The following is a 13,151-nucleotide window of genomic DNA, read 5'->3' as shown; positions in this document are numbered from 1 at the left end:
CCCATGCAGAGCCCCATTAAAATCAGTGGAACTCAGCAAGGGCACAGGGTTCAGATGACATATAAACTGCAGCACTGGTACCTAAAGAAATACTTCTCTATTTTTAAATAGGAAAACCTATCACACTGGATCATTTCAAGACATTAGGATGGGCATTTTAAAAAATAAAAATCATCATCTAGTGTGAACTGTAAAGACTTTTAAAAATTGAAGTAAATTGCCTTTTAAGCAAAACAGACCATCCTTTATTTTAAATCATCTGAATTAAAATTATGAATTTTGAGCTCTGAAAAATCAGTCCAAGTAGTAACAAGTCAACCTGAAGAAGAGCTCTATGTAAGCACTGAAGTTTGTCTCTCATCAACAGAAGTTGATCCAATAAAAGATGTTACCTCTCTCACCTTGTCTCTATTTTTCCTTTTAGATCTATATAAAATAAACAATAGTGCAGAGTTGTAGGCTTGGAGCACTAAGCAATCTGAAACATGCACAGTTGCAGACTACTAGTTCAGGTCCATTTGGCCACCAGGGTGGATAAAAATCAATCAATTTAAAAAAATTAAAAATTCGAATTTTTTTAATTTAAATCTGATATTTTGATATATATTTGATTTATATATATATAAATTTGATAAAATGCTTTTTGAGGAAAAAACCTACCTAAAGATAGTTTTAATTAAGATACATTATAGCCCAAAGATATCTCATCATGGAATAGGGATTATAAATTCTAATTCTAGAGTATGAGACAATATATTAATGTAATGTTTAAGAAAAGTTTTGTAAATGAGTTCCAATAGTTCATGGATTAGGAACCCAATCTTCTGGGCTTCCATGGGCTCCTGTATAGATTTAGGTTAATCTTTCTATCTACCCAATGGGACTCAGTGCTCAGTCTAGAAGATACCATCAGAGATGCTTAGTTTTGTAGTTCTCAAACTGTGGATGTGTCTCCCCAGAGGTAACACGCTTGTTAACAGCAAAAATGTTTTTAAATGGATGGATGGCTAGATAGAGGTAAGAAATAACAGACCTCAACCCTATTGTCCCTCTGCAAAGTTGTGTACAGAGTCAATCCCTTACCTCTCTCTAAAAGTGCAAAGTTTCAAAAAGTTCAATGAACAGAAGATTGTTGGGGACCAAATAGATCTGGACAAGGAAAAGAAGTCTAGAGATAAACGTGAGAAGGGAGGGACAGGCAGTAGAAACAAAAGTGAAACCGGTTGAGCAGCATATTTGAGAAGTCTTGAGGTCTGAGTGTAGCCTTCATTGATTTGAGATCTACCATACCCAGTGGTGAGCTGGAACCAGTTGTTAAATTTAACATTTAACAATTGTTCCGCAAGGGACAACCGGTTCTAAAAGGCCTTCCAAACGTAACCGGCCAAAAGTGGTGCCTTAGGCGCCGACTCCATGGGTGCTCCAGCCGTGGAGCACCCAAGGGGAAAATCTGGTGGGTGCAGAGCACCCACCGGCAGTTCCCCAGCCCCAGCTCGCCTCTGCCTCCTCCCCTGAACGCGCCACCCCGCTCTGCTTCTCCGCCCCCCTCCCCCCCCCCCGGCTTCCCGCAAATCAGCTGTTCGCGCAGAAAGCTGGGGCGGGCTGAGAAGCAGGCAGCTGCTTCCTCCTCAGGCTGAGGGTGGCGGAGGTGAGCCGGGGTAGGGGGGCGCGAGGAGAGCTGCCCGCACCGCAGCAGGTAACCGCTCCCTGTCCCAGCTCACCTCCGCCACCCTCAGCCTGAGCAGGAAACCGCCGCCTGCTTCTCAGCCCTCCCCGGCTTCCTGCTGAACAGCTGATTTGCGGGAAGCCGGGGGGGGGGGGGGGGGGGGAGTAGAGAAGCAGAGCGGGGCGGAGGAGGTGAGCTGGGGCCGGGCATGGGGCAGGGAGCTGCCAGTGGGTGCTCTGCACCCACCAAATTTTCCCCGTGGGTGCTCCAGCCCCGGGTGTACCCACGGAGTTGGCGCCTAAGGCACCACTTTTGATGTGATCAGTGGGGGAGCAGCTGCTCCCCCCCAGCTACGATCCCCCACCCCTAGAAGCCAGAGGGACCTGCCGGATGTTTCCTGGGAGCTGCGCCAAGTAAGCACCTCTAGGACTCCCCACTTCGCCCCCCAGCAGGTGCCTCTGGCTCTTAGGGGTTCGGTGGGCACCCACTACGGTGGCCCACGAGACCCTCCTGCCCGGTTCTGGGGGCCGACAGGGGAGTGGGGTGGATGGAGCAGGGGTCCGGGGGGGGGGGACGGCGGCATCAAGGAATGCCGGGGGGTTGGATGGGGCAGGAGTCCCGGGGGGCAGGGGTGGGCAACGACTCCCTCGTGGGGTGAGGAGGGAACCCGTTGTTAAGATTTTGGCAGCTCATCACTGACCATACCATTCTCTCACTAGAAGGGAAAACCTACAATGGGAGCAGGCTGTAAGAGAGACCCAGTTTGGGAATGTTTTAATCAAGTCCCTCTACCTGTAGGAGAGCCAGGCATGCATGCAAAATGCAAACAGTGCCACAAAGAAATGCAAGGCCTGGTTGCCCGAATGAAACAACATCGTGAGAAGTGTTCCTTCTCAGGAGGAAGCTTATGAAAGAAACATGCAGGATCTTCAGGTTGGTAAAGTTTTTTATTTCATGCTTCTTTCTTAAGGACTGCCTATCTTCCTTCTGGACTATTCTTGCATTCTCATGTTTGAGCAAAAAAATATAGTTGTTACTCTATGGTACTATCATTTTAGATGCAGTTGTGATAAAAAAAAATAGCTGAAATAGGCAGATCTTCCTTTTACAATTTCACCTTTAGAGTAGTACTGAGCGTCAGTGAATGCAATGAGTAATACTAAATGAGCAGTATGGTAATAAACAACTAACTGCATTGACTTATTTTGTTTAGGAGAATCTATCCTCAAACTTCAGGATTCTGAAGACTATCCACCTTCAGATCACCATCACTTTCTATAGTTTCAGAATTATCTGCCAACGATAGTGTTTCAGTCACATCATGTATGTCACATAGCCATAGTATATCACTTGTAGCAAAAAGGAAAAAAAATTTTCATCATCCAGAAACAACCATAGATACATTTGTTATAAGAACCAGCAGACTACAAAAAGAGGTAATTGATGAAAAAATCACCTAGTTTGTTTATGCAACAAACTCTTCTTTCGGTATGACTGAGAACCCACACTTCATTAACATGGTTCAGTCATTAAGACCAGGACACAGTCCATACAACAGAGCAGATGTCGCAGGCAAATTGCTGGATAAAGTGTATGAAAGAAACTGAGCAGTGTGCAAAAGGTCTAGAGGGTAAAATTGTTAACCTGAGTCTTGATGGGTGGAGCAATGTCCACAATGATCCTGTTGTGACTGTCTGACAACAGAAGAAAGGAATGTCTTATTTACAGAAACAATTGGTACATTAGGAATTGCACACACAGCAGAATACTTACAAGTAGCAGCAAGAAAAGCTATAACAAACTGTGGGGAAAAAATTCAAATGTCTAGTACGCAGCTTGGTCACAGACAATGCTGCAAATGTATCCAAGATGAGAAGAAATTATTTAGAAGAGAGTCCCAAGCTAATAACATATGGTTGCAGTGCTCATTTGATGCACCTCCTAGCCAAAGTTCAGTGTTCCAGAAATAAAGGCTAATGTTGTTGAAATTGCAAAATACTTCCGTAACAATCACTTTGCAGCAGCTGCTCTGAAAAAAAGTGGGAGGAACTAAGCTACCTCTCCAACAAGACGTGCGATGGAACTCAGTAGTGGACTGTTTTGAGCACTATATCAAGAACTGGCCTTATCTGATGACAGTTTGTGAACGAAAACATGAAAAAATAGATGGCACTGTCACAGCCAAAGTTCTCAACATTGGGGTTAAGAGAAATGTTGAACACATGCTGAGTACCCTGAAGCCTATTTCTGTAATCTTGAACAAAATACAGGGAAATAGCTGTTTTATTGCTGACGCTGTTGAAATTTGGAAGGAACTGAGTGAGAGTTTAAAAAGAGAACTATGCAATGACACAGTTAAATTACAAGCATTAAAAAAACGAACAGGACAAGCACCATCTCCAGATCATTTTCTCGCAATTATTCTCAATACTCAGTACCAGGGTCAAACCTGAACTGCTGAAGAAGAGGAGCTGGCTATGACATGGACATCCAGCAATCATCCCTCCATAATGTCAACTATAATAAACTTCAGAGCTAAGGGTGAACCATTCAAGAAATATATATTTGCTGATGATGGTTCAAGAAAGTCACACCAGCCATATAAATAAGAAGAAAACAAAGAAAGAAGTGGGGTCGCTAAACACTGAGGATGGAGTGGAGGTTAAGGATAATCTAGGCATGGCCCAATATCTAAACAAATACTTTGCCTCAGTCTTTAATGAGGAGCTTAGGGATAATGGTAGGATGACAAATAGGAAGGAGGATATGGAGGTAGATATTACCACATCCGAGGTAGAAGCCAAACTTGAACAGCTTAATGGGACTAAACTGGGGGGGCCCAGATAATCTTCATCCAAGAATATTAAAGGAACTGGCACAAGAAATTGCAAGCCCATTAGCAAAAATTTTTTAATGAATCTATAAACTCAGGGGTTGTACCGTATGTCTGGAGAATTGCTAACATAGTTCCTATTTTTAAGAAAGGGAAAAAAAAGTGATCCGGGCAATTAAAGGCCTGTTAGTTTGACATCTGTAGTATGCAAGGTCTTGGAAAAAAATCTGAAGGAGAAAGTAGTTAAGGACATTGAGGTCAATGGTAATTGGGACAAAATACAAGATGGTTTTACAAAAGGTAGATCATGCCAAACCAACCTGATCTTCTTTGAGAAGGTAACAGATTTTTTTAGACAAAGGAAATGCAGTGGATCTAATTTACCTCGATTTCAGTAAGGCATTTGATACTGTTTCACATAGGGAATTATTAGTTAAACTGGAAAAGATGGGGATCTATATGAAAATAGAAAGGTGGATAAGGAACTGGTAAAAGGGGAGACTACAATGGGTCACACTGAAAGGTGAACTGTCAGCTGGAAGGAGGTTACTAGTGGAGTTCCTCAGGGATCGGTTTTGAAACCAATCTTTTTATTACTGACCTTGGCATAAAAAGCGGGAATGTGCTAATAAAGTTTGCGGATAACACAAAGCTGGAAGGTATTGCTAATTCAGAGAAGGACCAGGATATCATACAGGAAGATCTGGATGACCTTGCAAACTGGAGTAATTGTAATAGGATGAAATTTAATAGTGAAAAGTGAAATAGTGAAAAGTGCAAGGTCATGCCTTTAAGGATTAATAACAAGAATTTTTGTTATAAACTGGGGACGCATCACTTGGAAGTAACAGAGGAGGAGAAGGACCTTGGAATATTGGTTGATCACAGGAGGACAATGAGCCGCCAATGCGATATGGCCGTGAGAAAAAGCTAATGTGGTCTTGGGATGCATCAAACGAGGTATTTCCAGTAGAGATAAGGAGGTGTTAGTACCATTATATAAGGCACTGGTGAGACCTCATCTGGAATACTGTGTGCAGTTCTAGTCTCCCATGTTTAAGAAAGATGAATTCAAACTGGAACAGGTACAGAGAAGGGCTAGTAGGATGATCCGAGGAATGGAAAACCTGTTTTATGAAAGGAGACTCAAGGAGCTTCGCTTGTTTAGCCTAACCAAAAGAAAGCTGAGGGGAGAGATGACTGCTCTCTATAAATATATCGGGGGTAAATACCACAGAGGGAGAAGAATTATTTAAGCTCAGTACCAATGTGGACACAAGAACAAATCGATATAAACTGGCGATCAGGAAGTTTAGACTTGAAATTAGATGAAGGTTTTTAACCATCAGAGGAGTGAAGTTCTGGAACAGCCTTCCAAGGGAAGCAGTGGGGGCAAAAGACATATCTGGCTTCAAGACTAAGCTTGATAAGTTTATGGAAGGGATAGGATATGATGGGATAATCAATTAATTGCCAAAATTAGGCTATCAACTATTAGCAGTAGATATGCCCAATGGCCTGTGATGGGATGTCAGATGGGGTGGGATCTGAGTTACTACAGAGAATTCTTTCCTGGGTGTCCGGCTAGTGAGTCTTGCCCACATGCTCAGGGTTTAGCTGACTTCCATATTTGGGGTTGGGAAGGAATTTTCCTTCAGGGCAGATTGGCAGAGGCCCTGGGGGTTTTTTGCCTTCCTCTGCAGCGTGGGGCATGGGTTACTTGCTGGAGGATTCTCTGCACCCTGAAGTCTTTAAACCACGATTTGAGGACTTCAATAGCTCAGACATAGGTTAGAGGTTTGTTACAGGAGTGGGTGGGTGAGATTCTGTGGCCTGCGTTGTGCAGGAGGTCAGACTAGATGATCATAATGGTCCCTTCTGACCTTAAAGTCTATGATTCTATCACTTAAGCACTTGTATTCAGAGACTGTTGAAGTGATAATCTCACTTTTAATCTTTAATCTTCTGCCGGTATAGAAAGAATATTTTCTTCCTTTGGACTAATTCATTCCAAATTGAGAAATCGTTTGGGACCTGAAAAAGCAGGAAACCTTGTTTTTCTTTTCCAGATTATGAACAAACAGGAAAATGAAGGTGAAAGACAACTGAGTTAGCAGTAGGAGCCAATATTTTAAGTTTCTCATGTTGAGCTGGCTGACAGTCGATTTAATTTTTTTAATATATTTCATTTAACTATTTTAGTTAACAAAATAACAAACCTGAATTTAAAAAACCTCAATGTTTAACTAAATTCCAAAATTCATATGCTTGTTTTTAAAAATATTATATGTTTGCTGTTGAATAAAAAAAATCCAGAATGCATAACATTGCTGTTTTAGTTAAATAAAACAATTTTAATGTCTGTCTGGTGATGTTCTCCTCCTAATACAGCATGGCAAGAAAATCCTCCAAATATTAACGATTAACCTGTTGGCGATATTTATGAAGTCACTGGGAGGTGAACTATTTCCTTCAATTACCTTTGGTAAATGAAATAACCAATCATTGATTTTCTGAGATAGCTGTAAAACTAAATTTGACAAGTTTTCAAAATAAATCACTTTAAAAAAGTATAGTGTGTTCCGCCTAAAAATGAAATTTACATCTGAGTTGTGAAGAATATATATAAAGGTTATAACAACCAACAAGAATGCACTTTTATGTAGAAATCCACAATTAAATAGAGTCTTCCTGACTAGTGATTTAAATCAAATCCACCCTGACCCCGAACAAGGGGTGGTAGCTTTATCGCCGATAAAGCGCTGTCTATGGTCTGTGTCTATGCTGCACTTTTCAGTGCTAAACTTTTGTCGCTCAGGCTCCCCCCCCACCTCCACACCCCTGAACAACTAAAGTTTTAGCGCTGAAAGTGCAGCGTAGACACAGCCTAAGACCATGATTTTTAGTCTCTAGCAAAGATATGAATGTAAGCTCCCAGGCTCGTCTTTTGAAAGCGTTGTGCAGGTTTCCTTTGAGGAGGAGAACCGATAGGTCAGATACAAAGTGATGGGTCTGAGAAAAGGATTTGCCCACAGGTGATAGGGTGTTTATGTTTTTATCATTTTCCAGTGCAAGTTCATATGAGAGCACAGTGATTGTCAGGGCTCACCCACATAGTTGTTATTGGGGCATTTAGTGAACTGGATTAGGTACACCACATATGATAGACGTGTAGAACCCATTAATCTCAGAAGCTTTGTTGTGGGGTGGTGTTTTATCATTGTAGCAGAGGAGATATGTCTGCAGGTTTTGTTCTTCTGGCAGGGTATGGTGCTGCTTTGAGTTGCTGTGTCCTGCTCTGTGGGAAGCTTGCTTCTGATGAGCTTAGAAAGGTTGGGGGGTTGTTTGAATGCCAGAAGAGGGGGTTCAGAAAAGATTTCTTTCAGGATGGGGAACTCATCGAGTATGGATTATAGTCTGATGATACCCCATATGGGTTCCAGTGTGCGGTGATAGTTTACAACTAGGGGTATGTGATCCAAGGGGATTCTATTTCTGTATTGACGCAGCTTCTCTTGGGGCATTTGGGTGGCTCGTTCTGTGATGTGACCTACTTCTCTGGTGGAATGTCCTTGTTTGGTGAATGTGTGTTAAGTTAAGGTGTATATCCTTAGGTTGTCCTAAGGGTTAAGTGTGTTAAGGTATATATCCCAGACTTTCTCCTCAGAGAATATTCTGTGGCATGAGAGTGCCTAACTGTAGATAACAGATTTCTTAGTGTGTTTGGGGAGTTTACTGGATCTGTGAAGGTAGGTGTGGTGATCTGTGCATTTCTTGTATATAGTTGTCCATAAGGTTCCACTATTGAACCCGATGCAGCCCCCAAGCCAAAAAGCTTGCCTACCCCTGATGTAGAAGGTCCCTGGTGTGGGTTTGTGGGGGAGGAGTTAGTAGAGGTTCTCTTGGAGTCATTTAGGACAGATTTGATGATTTCCTTAAATTCTTGTGTAAATTGTGGTGTGGGATCTTCACTGATTTCTTTCAGTAGGTTGTATCAGAATTGTCAGAGTTTCTAACAGACCAAACTCCAATTTAGCTACTTCGAAGGTTTCACATAGGTCTGTCAAGCGATTAAAAAAATTAATCACGATTAATCATGATGTTAAATAATGGAATACCATTTATTTAAATATTTCTGGATGTTTTCTACATTTTCAAATATATTGATTTCAATTACAACACATTACAATGCATATAGTGCTCATTTTTATTACAAATATTTGTACTGTAAAAAAACAAAAATAGTATTTTTCAATTCACTTAATACAAGTACTGTAGCACAAACCCTTTTTTATATAAAAGTTGAACTTTAATATAGAATTATGTACAAAAAATAACTGCATTCAAAAATAAAACAAACAATGTAAAACTTTAAAGCCTGCAAGTCCACTCAGTCCTACTTGTTCAGCCAATTGCTCAGACAAACAAATCTGTTTACATTTGCAGGAGATCATGCTTCCTGCTTCTTGTTTAAAATGTCACCTGAAAGGTAGAACAGGCATTCTCACAGCGTTGTTGTAGCTGGTGTCGCAAGATATTTACATTCCAAATGCGCTAAAGCAGTGGTCTTCAACCTTCTTATGTACAAGATCACTTTTTGAATTTAAGTGCAACCCAGGATCTAACCCGCCCCTTCCCCGAGGTCCCATCCCAAACACTCCATCCCCCTGCCCCCCATCACTCGCTCTCCCCTACCCTCACTCATTTTCACTGGGCTGGGGCAGGGAGTTGAGGTTTGGAAGGGTATGTGGGCTCTGAGCTTGGGCCAAGGGGTTTGGAGTGTGGAAGGGGGCTGCAGGCTGAGCCTGGGGCAGGGGGTTCGGGTGCAGGAGAGGGTGGGAGGTACTTTGGGTGCAGGAGGGGACTCCGAGCTGGGGCAGGAGTGGCTATGGAGTGGTGGCTCCAGCAGGGGGCTCAGGGCTGGGGTTCGGGCTCCTGCCGGGAGGCACTTACCTTGGGCAGCTCCCAGTCGGTGGCACAGTGGGGCTAAGGCAGGCTCCCTGCCTGCCCCGCACCACACCACTCCCAAAAGCAGCCAATACGCCCCGGCGGCCCCTTGGGGGTGGGGGGGAAAGAGGGGAGAGAAGACCTTGGCTCCACACGCTGCTCCTGCCTGCACATGCTGCCCCCGTAGCTCCCACTGGCCGCAGCTCCCCGTTCCCGGCAAATGGGAGTTGGAGGGGCAGTGCTTCCAGGCAGGAGCAGCACACGGAGACCCCTGCTCCCCACCCACCCCAGATGCTGTGAGGGTGTGGGGCTGAGGCAGGCAGGGAGCTTGCCTTAGCCCCGCTGGACTTTTAGCAGCCGGAGATTGCAATCGCCTGGCAGAGGCTCCAGGATTGGGCGATCTACAGGTTGGTGACCACTGCACTGAAGATTCATAGGTCCCTTCATGCTTCAACCACTATTCCAGAGGACATGCGTCCATGCTGACGACAGGTTCTGCTCGATAACGATCCAAAGCAGAGCAGACTGATGCATGTTCATTTTCATCATCATGAGTCAGATGCCACCAGCAGACGGTTTATTGTCTTTTTTGGTGGTTCGGGTTCTGTAGTTTCCGCACCAGAGTGTCGCTCTTTTAAGACTTCTGAAAGCATGCTCCACACCTCATCCCTTTCAGATTTTGGAAAGGGCCTCTGATTCTTAAACCTTGGGTCAAGTGCTGTAGCTATCTTTAGAAATCTCACACTGGTACCTTCTTTGCGTTTTGTCAAATCTACAGTGTAAATGTTCTTAAAATGAACAATATGTGCTGGGTCATCATCCAAGACTGCTATAACATGAAATATATGGTATAATACAGGTAAAGCAGAGCAGGAGACCTACAATTCTCTGCCAAGGAGTTCAGTCACAAATTTAATTAATACTTTTTTTTTTTTTTTAAATGAACATCATCAGCATGGAAGCATGTTCTCTGGAATGGTGGCTGAAGCATGAACGGGAATATGAATGTTTAGCATATCTGGCATGTAAATACCTTGCATGCTGGCTACAAAAGTGCCATGCAAATGCTGGTTTTCACTTTCAGGTGACACTGTAAATAAGAAGCAGGCAGCATTATCTCTACGGTCCTACCAAATTCATGGCCTTGAAAAACACGTCACGGACCAAGAAATCTGGTCTCCCTCTGTGAAATCTGATATTTTGTGGGCTTTTCCCTATACTATACAGATTTCCTGGAGGAGACCAGTGTCTCTCAAACTGGGGGGTCCTGACCCAAAAGGGAGTCGCGGGGGGGGGGGGGGGGGGGTTGGGTTATTTTAGGACGTCACAGGATTGCCACCAATGTTCCCTCTAATTTTTTCGATTCCATGTGCAGAATACACTTTCTTATGTGCACCAAGGTAAGTGTGGATGTGCACCACCAGTAGAAACAAAAAACCTAGATATAATATATATATTTTTTAAAAGTTACCATAGGGATAATTACTCCATCTAGGACAGGTTAGGCATTTTAGAACTCACTACTCAAATAATTAAATTTAAGTGTAAGAGAAATAAAAATTATGAAATGCATAGACTAGTCAAAACACTAAAATAACACACTTCGAAAGAATAGAATTACAGAGAATATATGTGCATTGAATGAAGAAACACCACCACAAGTATAAGTGTGTGAGTGTGAGAGAGAGTGTGCTGGCTGCTGGGGAAATTTCTGAGACGCACTGTGCACTGTCTCTTTAAGGCACTCACTGAAAGCTCTCCTGCTCTGTCCTGACTCTGAGCCCGTCTCCGCTGCCCCTGCTCTGCAGAGATGCGGTACATGGGCGATGGGGGGCGCGGAAAGAGACAGACTGTGAGTTGGCTGCTGGGGAAGTCTCAGAGACAGCGAGCTTTTTTTTTTTCTTTTTTTTTTAAAGAAAGAAAAAGACTCTCACCGCCCAGAGGCTGGAGTCTTCAGACCTCAGGACAGAAGCAGCCGCGAGTCCTGAGCCAGAGAGCTCTGTGCTCTGCAGAGATGGGGTATGGGGCAGGGGACACCCTGACATCAGCATCCTCCTCCCCCACTCTGCACAGCCAGCAGGAGGGTCCCAGGAACAGCTGCAGGAGCAACGTGGCTGCAAAGTAGCGGGGGGAGGGGCACCTGAACACACGCTGCTAGATGCGACACAGCTGTGTGTCACTTGCCTTACTTCTGCACCACTCCTGGCAGTGGCTCTGCCTTCAGAGCTGGGCTTCCACCCAGCAGCTACTCCTCTACAGCTGCCCAGCTCTGAAGGCAGCACCGCCGCCAGTAGCAGAGCAGAAATAAGGGTAGTAGTACCACACACCACCCCCAATAACCTTGTGACACCCCCCCCCCATCCTTTTTGGGCCAGGACCCCTACAATTACAACACCATTAAATTGACCAAAATGGACCATGAATTTGGTAGGGCCCTAATTATCTCCCATAAATGGGAACAAACCTCTTTCTCTTTGCAATTGGCTGAACAAGAAGTAGGACTTAGTGGACTTGTAGGCTCTGAAGTTTTACATTGTTTTATTTTTGAGTGCAGTTTATATAACAAAAACAAAAACAAAAAATCTACATTTGTAAGTTGCACTTTCACGATAAAGAGAGTGCACTATAGTACTTGTATGACGTGAATTGAAAAGTACTATTTCTTTTGTTTAGCATTTTTACAGTGCAAATATTTGTAATCAAAAATAATATAAAGTGAGCACTGTACACTTTGTATTCTGTGTTGTAACTGAAACCAATATATTTGAAAATGTAGAAAAGGATCCAAAATATTTAATAAATTTCAATTGGCACTATTGTTTAAGAGCACAATTAAATCTGCCATTAATCGAGATTAATTTTTTAAATCATGATTAATTTTTTCAGTTAATCATGTGAGTTAACTGCGATTAAAATTGACAGCTTTAGTTTTGCATTTTCTGGTGTTTGTGAGGAGACAGACTTAGGTTCTTGTTCCAACAAGATTAATATGAATGTTTTGGTTAGTGCTATATTGTTTTTTCCAGAACACTGACTGGTCTCTTTGAGAGCTTCTCATTGAGTATCAGGAGTGGTTTCTTTCTTGAAATATGCATTTGATTTCAGAGATAGGGAAATGACTAAAAGGGTAATTCACCACGCATCTGAAAGACCCATTTATGTTTCACATAATGCTCTCTGATCTTCTCTTCACTTAGAGCCTGATCCAAAACCTACTGAAGTCAGGGGTGTCTTTCGATTGACATCACTGGGCTTTGAATCAGTCCTTGAAGGGTACCTTGAAAGATTAAGATCTGGATTTACGGTCTGTTGAAATCCCACCCATAATAGCGAGCAAATTTAGAAGTGGGGCCATCTGGACGCCAGTGTGCAGGAAACAGGAACTGGCAGCATGTAGTGGCATGTAACCAGGTAAGACTGAGTTTTTCTCCCATATATGAATTCATATCCAGAATATCCCAATAGAACCAGCCATCCCCATGGGAGTACCACATTCACATACTCAGACCCACAACTGATTTAGCCATTTTACAGTGTCTCCTTGCATAGTTTGTAGTCTCCTTATTTAAACACACGTCCACAGAAAAATTACTTTTGCTAAATACCATGGAGACTACTTCCCCGTTCAAAGTGCTACATATATAAATGCTAAAATTAACAAAACTAATGCTCTCGAAGTGCACGTTAATAGTATGTGCTCCTACT

General features: G+C 43.0%; 1 protein-coding gene and 1 long non-coding RNA gene across 3 annotated transcripts in view; one reads left to right on the top strand and one right to left on the bottom strand.

The window, feature by feature from the left end:
- The window catches only part of LOC141982486 (uncharacterized), a 35,162-nt gene extending 32,106 nt beyond the window's left edge, over positions 1–3,056 (top strand). Inside the window, exons 2-3 of the long non-coding RNA XR_012638099.1 lie at positions 2,465–2,599; positions 2,880–3,056. This is a non-coding gene — a long non-coding RNA (uncharacterized LOC141982486). The remainder of the gene's footprint in view (positions 1–2,464; positions 2,600–2,879) is intronic.
- The window catches only part of NDUFV2 (NADH:ubiquinone oxidoreductase core subunit V2), a 49,936-nt gene that overhangs the window by 26,037 nt on the left and 10,748 nt on the right, over positions 1–13,151 (bottom strand). The window lies entirely within an intron of this gene.

Source organism: Natator depressus, chromosome 2 (assembly GCF_965152275.1).
Source record: "Natator depressus isolate rNatDep1 chromosome 2, rNatDep2.hap1, whole genome shotgun sequence".
Classification (NCBI taxonomy): domain Eukaryota; kingdom Metazoa; phylum Chordata; order Testudines; family Cheloniidae; genus Natator; species Natator depressus.
Note: the sequence above shows the minus strand (reverse complement) of the source record. Positions and strands in the feature narration are given on the sequence as shown.